Below are 8,802 nucleotides of genomic sequence, written 5' to 3'. Positions count from 1 at the left end.
GAATGTCTCTCCCCCTGCCCCCACCTCACACCCCACACCTCCCACCCTCAGTTTCTATGCTTCGAATCAGAGATGTCCTTAGAAACAAGCTGGGCTGATGTTCAATAAAATGTGAGCTAAAGCTGGCTGAGTTATTATCCTTTTTTCTTGATAAAAAGAGTGGATGTATTTTCATTACTGGCAGAGTGCTTTTAGCTGGTGCGGACAATTAAGCCCTGGAAATGCAGCAATCCATTTCACACTGAGAGAAGATTTGAGGGATGACTCACCAAACACCCAGGCCCTGGAGGAGCCAAAAACATGGTCACTGTTCCCAATAATAAAATTCAGAGGATTTTCGTGGTAATAAGGTAAAGTAGCCCCCAGATGACCCCACATGATTTGCCCTACAGTGGAATGCTGCTGCTGCTGGCGCCTCTCCATGTGCCTCAAGACCCTTGTTAGCCACCCTCTTTCTTATTCTCATCATCTCTTGGGAAAGCAGACTGGGAAGAGCTCCATGTTATGGGCAGGATAACATTCTACCAAATGTTACCTTTCAGGTTCAGACACTCTTCGTGGTTTTGCTTCGTAATATTTTGATCAGCTCCCTCACTCCTCAAGCCAGACTCTGTGTCCAAGGAACCAGATCTCTGAGACCAACAAAGTTGTCCATCCCAAAGCTACAAGATCAATGGAAAAAACCCTCCTCTAGGAGATCAGTGACAATCCCCTGTCTCCTTTTCCTTCTTTTTTTCTCTTTTTCAAAGATAAATGAGCAGTTCTACTTTCACTTCCCCGCAGGCAGAGGTGAGATGACCACTCCCAACTTCCCTGCCCCACCAACCCAAGCTGAGAGGAAGAGTCTTAAGCTGCAGATTCTTGGAAGCCACACATTTGCTGGTAGTGTGGCTCATTTGGCTACACATCTATTATACCTCCATCCTTAAGAACAGTGGGGTGCCAAGGATGGTTTTGCCACCTCCTTCACCTCTATGTCTCCTGCAGCAGTGCCTGGGATAGTCAGCTCGTAGATATTTGATGAATGAATGAATGAATGAAGCCACCTCTGTCTTAGTGTATTTCTCATGGCTTTATTGTTTTGTTCTGTTCAGCATACAACTCTTAGAAAGTGAAAATTACTTCAGAGATATGGGGACTAAGTGAGTATCAGTGGAGTTAAAAGCGATTTGGTACGTTACTATTTTTTCTTAAACCACTTAAGCTCTAGTTTCCCTCCTGTTTATTGTTAGAAGGGATCCCAAATCAGTCATGAACTTTCATCTGCTTTGAGGGAGTAAGAGGAGAGGGCTGGGGTGGTTGTCCAAGCTTATTATCTTCTCCATTACTCAGGCGTGTTCCCCTGAGCTTTTGCATGATTTTATTTTAATGCTGTTATTTGTATTAGGCGAGTCTCCAGCTCAGTCAGGCCAAAAAGGGAGGTAGAGGAATCAGGGAGGAGCTGATGGAAAAATAAATATCCTGTAGGTTCATGATGATCTGACCATGGCTTTAATGTGAATCAGATTTGCTCTAACCTGCTTTCCCACAGTCAGCATTTCTGCTAAAAATAATTTGTAATTTTCAAACTCCAGTTAGGCTAGAAGACTCCTTGCAAAGGACTTTGATATGATTAGGGAAAGTCTTGGAAATGTAATTTGCATGGTTCTTGTCCTCTCTGCCAATGACATTCCTGGAGAAAGCACTTTCCTGGCAGCAGAAATTCCAAGGGCAGATAGGAGCTGGGGATCAGACTTCAGAGTCCCTGGGGCTGCTTGCTCTAAGGCTCGCCGAAGAAGAAGATGCTTTCCTGGAATAATGAGCCTGAAAGATTTCCTATCTCAGCATTTCAAGAACTGAGAGTCAGGGAGTAGCCCACATGCTGCTGCTGCTGCTGCTAAGTCATCCCAGTCGTGTCCAACTCTATGCGACCCCATAGACGGCAGCCCACCAGGCTCCCCCGTCCCTGGGATTCTCCAGGCAAGAACACTGAAGTGGGTTGCCATTTCCTTCTCCAATGCATGAAAGTGAAAAGTGAGAGTTGTGTCTGACTCTTCGTGACCCCATGGACTGCAGCCCACCAGGCTCCTCCGTCCATGGGATTTTTCAGGCAAGAGTACTGGAGTGGGGTACCATCGCCTTCTCTGTGGCCCAGAGGAGACAGTGCCAAGTACATGCTGACCTGCAGCTGTGCCCAGCACCTGGCATGGGTTATCCCAAGAGAGTCCTGGTCTTGCTCCTGGCTGAGAACAATCCTACCTATCCCTTCCCTCATCTTAACCCTTCAGCTCTGTAGCAGCTGAGGCAGAGAAGGATAAAAGTTAAGCAAAGGTACACTGAAAGATACAAATATTATGGAAAGAAAGAAAGCCTAAATAAATGAAAATATATCCCATGTTTGTTATTGAACCAGGTTCATTTCCTTTGACATGCAGCAAGTAAAACGCTGAGATGCAGCAGAGAAAAGGGTTTATTCACAAAGCAGCCAAGTGAGAGATGTGAGAACAAGTCTCAAATCCACCTTCCTGAAGGTGAAAGGCTTGGGATATTTATGGGATAAAGAAGCAGAGTGGCCTGAGATGTGGGGAAAGATAATTGGAGGCAAGAGAAAGGTGAAGCAATTGGCATTCCACACAGGCCTATCTAAGTTACATGCTTCTTCATGGGATGCATGTTCAGAAAATGGCTGCATTAACATGAGGATAGAGGTTTTGGCCCTCTGATATCCAAATGTTATCCTTCAGAAAGTTGAGCAGACTCAACTGAATGGTTGGTGGTCTTGACTGGTTTGAACTGGCCAAGACTAGCTCCATGTTTCTGGAAAACAATGTAAGCAACGGTTACTATAGTGATCCATACATCAGAGGTATTATCTGTAAGGGCTGTCAGTTAAAGAAGTCTTATGGTGTGTTGTCTAAGTGATGTAAAGCTTAGAGGGTATGTAATTGCAAAGACAATTAAAGCAAGCTTAGTTAGTAAAGGCAAGTTATAGGCTATTATTTATTAAGCAACTTATAGTTTGAGGGCTCTAACTGATAACTGCCCCGATTTCATATTCGTGGAAGACTCAATATTGTTAGGATGACTGCTGCTGCTGCTAAGTCGCTTCAGTCGTGTCTGACTTTGTGCGACCCCATAGAGGGCAGCCCACCAGGCTCCCCCGTCCTTGGGATTCTCCAGGCAAGAGTACTGGAATGGCTTGCCATTTCCTTTTCCAGTGCATGAAAGTGAAAAGTGAAAGTGAAGTCGCTCAGTCTTGTCTGACTCTTAGTGACCCCGTGGACTGCAGCCTTCCAGGCTCCTCTGCCCATGGGATTTTCCAGGCAAGAGTACTAGAGTGGGGTGCCATTGCCTTCTCCTGTTAGGATGGCACTACTGCCTAAATTAATTTACAGATTCAGTTCAATTCCTATCAAAATGCCCACTGCCTTACAATAAGAAAAAAACTAAACAAACTAAAGATCAACAACTTTTCTTAGACTCATCAGAAACTGAGATCACAGGACAAACTGCCATCCTGAAAATGAGGGAGCTAGGTGAATGCAGAGAATACAGACCAGTTTACCTGAGGAAGAAGTGGCTGGAACCAGGAACCAGTAGAACTGAAGTACTGATACATAAGGCAGTATAGATGAACTTTGAAAGTATCATGCTATGTGAAAGAAGCCAGTCATCAAAGACCATACATGATATAATTCCCTTGAAATGGGTATCCAGAATCCACAGAGACAAGAAAGATTAACGGTGGCCAGGCTGGAGTGAGTGGGAAGTGAGGAACAGCTGCTAACTGACACAGGATTTCTTTCTGGGATGATAAACATGTTTAGATTGTGGTAATGGTTGCACAACCATATGAATATATTAAAAACCATGAAATTGTATGTTTTAAAATAGTATTAATCTATGTGAATCGTATCTGTGAAAAAGTAACAGTTAACCAAAGATGATTTGGAGTGGGAAATTCAAATTTCCCTTCAGATTCAGCTTCCAGACCATTTTTGGGAGCCAGAGCCTCTGTAGGTAATTTTCCTACTGACTGAGCAACCCAGCTTTTGACCATTTTGCTCCCACCTCTCCACAAGGCACTCCCTTGGGCTTTGCTGATCCAATTAGAGGAGTTTCGGGATATGAAAAGAAAGAGAGTAAAGAAGGGGCCTGAAAGAAGGGGGCTAGGGCCGGGAAATGCTTGAAATGAGACTCCAGGGCCTTGTTACTGTAGCTGCTGTTCTGCAGGAAGCTACCTCCTCCTTGAAGTCTCCCTGGTTTCTTCTTTCCCTAATGCATTTCATCTAACATGTATCATTTTGACCCACAGACCTCTCTCTCTACTGCCTTGCTGCCTTGTAGGCTCTCTGTTTAGCCTACAGTGGGCTATTTTACTTGTCCCAGGTATGTATTCCCTCCACAACAATACCACAGCCCCTTCTAGGGAAGGACCCCTGATCTTGGTCTCAAAGATCCTTAATGTAGGAAAGAATTTTGGGCATCACTGGCCCTCTGTTCCTATATATTTTTTTTTAATAGTAGAGCCATTTTGTAAGATAGACTGGTAGTTTCTTTTGAAAAAACATTTATTTGTTTATGGCTGCCCGGGGTCCTTGTGGCTGTGTGCAGGCTTTCTCCAGTCATGCTGCGTGGACTCGGGGTGCACGGCTCAGTAGTTGTGGTGCACAGGCTTAGTTGCTCTGTGGCATGTGGAATCTTCCTGGAACAGGGATTGAACCCGTGTTCCTTGCATTAGCAAGTGGATTCTTAACCACTAGACTATCAGAGAAGTCCCCTTCCTTCCTCATTTAAATGTAATTCAGCTATCAGCCTCTTGGGTTTATCCAAGTCTCCCAGACTCCTGGGGTCTCTTTCCCCTCATGTTCAGCTAGGAGGACTTACCTTATGCTGCTCCCCACCCTCAAGTACAATAGAAATCTCCATGTCCTGAGCCCCATGTCTTGGGAACTCTTGTGAAGTGTTTGAGAAGAATGGCTTTCGGGCCTTTGTTTGCATTCCAGCTCCGCCATTTATTGGTGCTGTGACCTTAGACAAGTTATTTAACTTCTCTGTGCCTCAGTTTCCTTGTATATAAAATAGGAATAGTCGAAGCTCCTCCTTTATAGCATTAAATGAGTTACCAGTAATATATGAACATAAGCCACTTAGAACTGTATCTACCACTCCATTAGGGTTGTAAAAATATTTACACTTATCACCTGTTTCTGCTGAATTCTTGACCTGCTGTGCCTCTCATCCCTTTCTTCTCTCAGACCGCCAATATTCTTCACTCTTCAAAGCATCTCTAATTCAAGTCAATATGTGACAGCCTTTTACTGAAAGCTTGAGGAAAAGCAGAAGGGGCCCCCTACCACACAGCTCATCAACAACTTAAAATTTTGTTTTGGGCCTCATTGTTCTTCAAAGTCCCCAGATCATTCTTGCCACCAGGGATCTCTCAACCACCACCAGCTTCTTTGCTCTGTACACCCAGTTTCCATCAACACCTTCTCTCATCTCTTCCCTTTCCCCAGTCAGCCCCTTATCCTGGGAACTTGAAATTTCCTAGTGGAATTCTGTTCTCTCACTAAGCCTCACATGAGGCTCTCTCACTAAACCTTGCATGAGGGGTGCAGGGGAGCATAGGGCGAAGCAGGGAGAATATCCTGCATCCAGAGAGGCCTGGAAGCTGGTTTTTTGTTACAGAGGGCTCTCACTACCAGGACTCAAGGAGGCCCAGCAGGAGCCAGGGATACCCCCAAGTTTCCCCGGATGGAGAGAAGTTACCATCTTCCTGAAGAATGCATTTCACACCCAGCAAAAGCTGCATAAAGCACCCACTGCATAAAGGACTAGCCAGAGAGCCTCAGAGTAAAACTAGCTTCTTTGTGCCACTTGCCTTGCATAATTTGTTACTAGGCCCAGATGATCAGGGAGTTATTGTTTTCCAGGGAGGGTTGGAGGTGATAGTTTAGCCCATTAAGGCCTCTGCTTCCCTAGGCCTGATTTTCCTCTGGCTCCGCATTGAACTTTTCCTCTAGCTGCCAGAGCAGGCAGGATTTCAGGCGAAGGTAATTTATGTTAATTTTTTCCCTTTCTGGTCCATTAACTTTTGTGATGTTAATATATCTTACTCGGGCCTCCTCATCGCACTAGCTGCTGCTTCAGCTGGGAGCTGCAGGGCCTGCTCAGGGGGGCGCCTGCTGGCTCGACCTCCTGGGCCCTGAGCATGCCCTTCCTCCACAGCTTGAGGATGTTGGTTGAGGGCTCCCGCCCGCTCAGATGAAAGTTAATGGTTCCCTGAAGTGGGATTCCTGGAAGCTCTGGGAGAGAATGTTGCCAACAAAGATCTTCCCTGGGCAATTCCTTCTGGCCACCCCCTTTCCACACACACAATTTGATAGAATGCTAATGGGAGCTCTCCTGAGAGGAGGCTGGGGTGGAATAAATTGAGCAACGCACATTTCCTTACATTATATGTGCAGTCTTGCAGGCAGAGCTTTGGGGATTAGAAAAGGAATAAAAATCACGTTGCCCTTCAGGTGCTTTTCCTGTAGTTCGGGGGTGGGGAGCAGAGGGTAGATGTACCCAAATAGGGTCAGATCTGTTAGAAGGTGATGCTGAGGAGGGAGAAATTTCCCCCTCTACTTCTCTGGAGTTCTTGTGAACTGATAATAAAATGGACATCAGACAGATTAACAGGAAAAAAAGAAACAAATTTTAATTCATATGCATGGAGGTTCCATAGAAGTGGCACTTAAGACATGGTCAAAAGCAGGCAGTTTTACACTTTGAAGACAAGGAAATAATAAATTAGTGAGAAATTGACAGGACAAAGAAACCTGGGTTTTGAACGCCCAATTAGTGAAGAATCTAAACAGTGTTTGGGCTTGGGGTAGCAAATTAAAGAAGTAACATGGTTCATAAACATCTCTTGGCCTGAATTCCCTGTCTGTGGCCATAAGGGTGTCCCTTTTACCTCCAGATGCAGGGCATGCATCTTGCACATGAGAGATTGATTTCCTGCCTTCAGGGAGACAGAAAGGAGAGTCACGCTGTCCCTCTTGTGTTGGCAGTTTAAGTAATTTTAATTTAAAATAAGCAAAATGCCATTGAGGTACATTTTGCGGTAGCCTAACCTGGGCCCCAACAGTGACATGTGTGCTCATAAACATCACAGAGCTTTGCAAAATCCCTCAGGGCTTATAGAAAAATGGGATTAGGAGCACAACAGTGAAAACTTCACCAGTGACACATTTAAAAAAGATAAAAAATGATAAAAATGATAGCATAGCTTTGTAGATGTTAAACAGTTAAGAAAAACATAAATATTATAGTAAATATAACACTCTGATTTGAAAAAATGTGGAATTTGATGTTGGCAAAGTTGCATCTTGTGAGTTGTGAAGTGGAAGAAGGTGGGCTATCTGAATTTGTTGGGAAGTCGTCACACTAGATGTGGATGGGTATGGATCATAATACATGTGCGGTGTTTGTGTGTGTTGTATTGTGTGTTTTTCTATGTGGGTTGATTCAGGTGGGTGCATTTTTCTGCACTTACCTTGTGTTTCTTACGGATGAAGTTGCACAGAAGCAAACTTTGCATTTTTGTTCAAATTGTTTCCTAATATATTAATCAGTTTGGAACAAATTCATGTTTTCAAAATAAGCCTTATAGAGACATAAGACTATACAGACACCAAATTCTATAATGTAGGTTTATAATTGGATAATTTATTAAGATAATAATTCATTAGTTCTCTCTACAGTTTTTTCCTCTTCCCCATTCCAAGCAGATGGCTAAGTTCTTTGTAGTTCTTTGCTTCCATGACGTTTGCAGAATAGAAAACATGCAGTCATTCAATCAATCAATAAACTTTCATGAGTCTCCTATGCACCAGGCAGGGTTCTATGCACAAGAGGATAGAGCAGTGAACAAACCACACAGCCTTTGTTTTCATGGAATAAGGGTTCTAGTGGGAGAGAGAGACTAAAAACAAATACAGGTATCATAGAATGTCAGGCAGTGAGAAGTGCTGTAAAGAAATATAGAGCAGAATAAGTGGTTTGAGTGTAACTAGGGGTGGAGAGAGAGGGTGTAACTCCTTTAAAATCAGACGAAATAGTGGTGGGAAAGGGGCCATTTGAGCAGAGATTGAAGTGAAGTGAGGAGGTAGGCCATATGAGTATTTAAGGTAAGCATGTTCAAGGCAAAAGGAATAGCAGGGGCAAAGGCTCTGAGGAAGAACCATGCTTGGTACATTCGAGGAATTCCAAAGAGGCTGAGGGCTGGAAGGAGTGAGAGATGGAGAGGGCAATAAGGAAGCTAGATAGGAGGCACAGCAGGAACCTGGTCACAGAACAAAACCTGGTCACCTCCTTTTTTGGGAGGAGGTGGTTAAGTGTGATAGGAAGTCACTGCAGCACATCGAGCAGGTGCCAGACATCTGACTGAAGTGTTAAAAGGCTCACTGTAGGTCGATGCTGCCCCAAAAAATCTTTCTTCAGTGATGAAAATGTTTTGTCTTCTCTGCCCAGTGTGATAGCTGTTGGCCACATGTGGTTATTGAGCATGCAACGTGTGGTAAATATGATTGAGGAAATAAAATTTCAATTTATTTAAATTTATACTTGAATAGCCACATGTGTGTGTGTGTGCTCAGTCGTGTCTGACTCTTTACAACCCCATGGACTGTAGCCCACCAGGCTCCTCTGTCTGTGGAATTTTCCAGGCAAGAATACTGGAGTGGGTTGCCATTTCCTCCTCTGAGGGATCTTCCCAACCCAGGGATCAAACTGGCATCTCCTGTGGCTCCTGGATTGGCAGGGGGGGTTTTT

This window comes from Bison bison, unplaced genomic scaffold (genome assembly GCF_000754665.1).
Source record: "Bison bison bison isolate TAMUID 2011002044 unplaced genomic scaffold, Bison_UMD1.0 scf7180017864203, whole genome shotgun sequence".
Classification (NCBI taxonomy): Eukaryota; Metazoa; Chordata; class Mammalia; order Artiodactyla; family Bovidae; genus Bison; species Bison bison.
The sequence above is the reverse complement of the archived record's forward strand: the minus strand, read 5'-3'. Positions refer to the sequence as shown.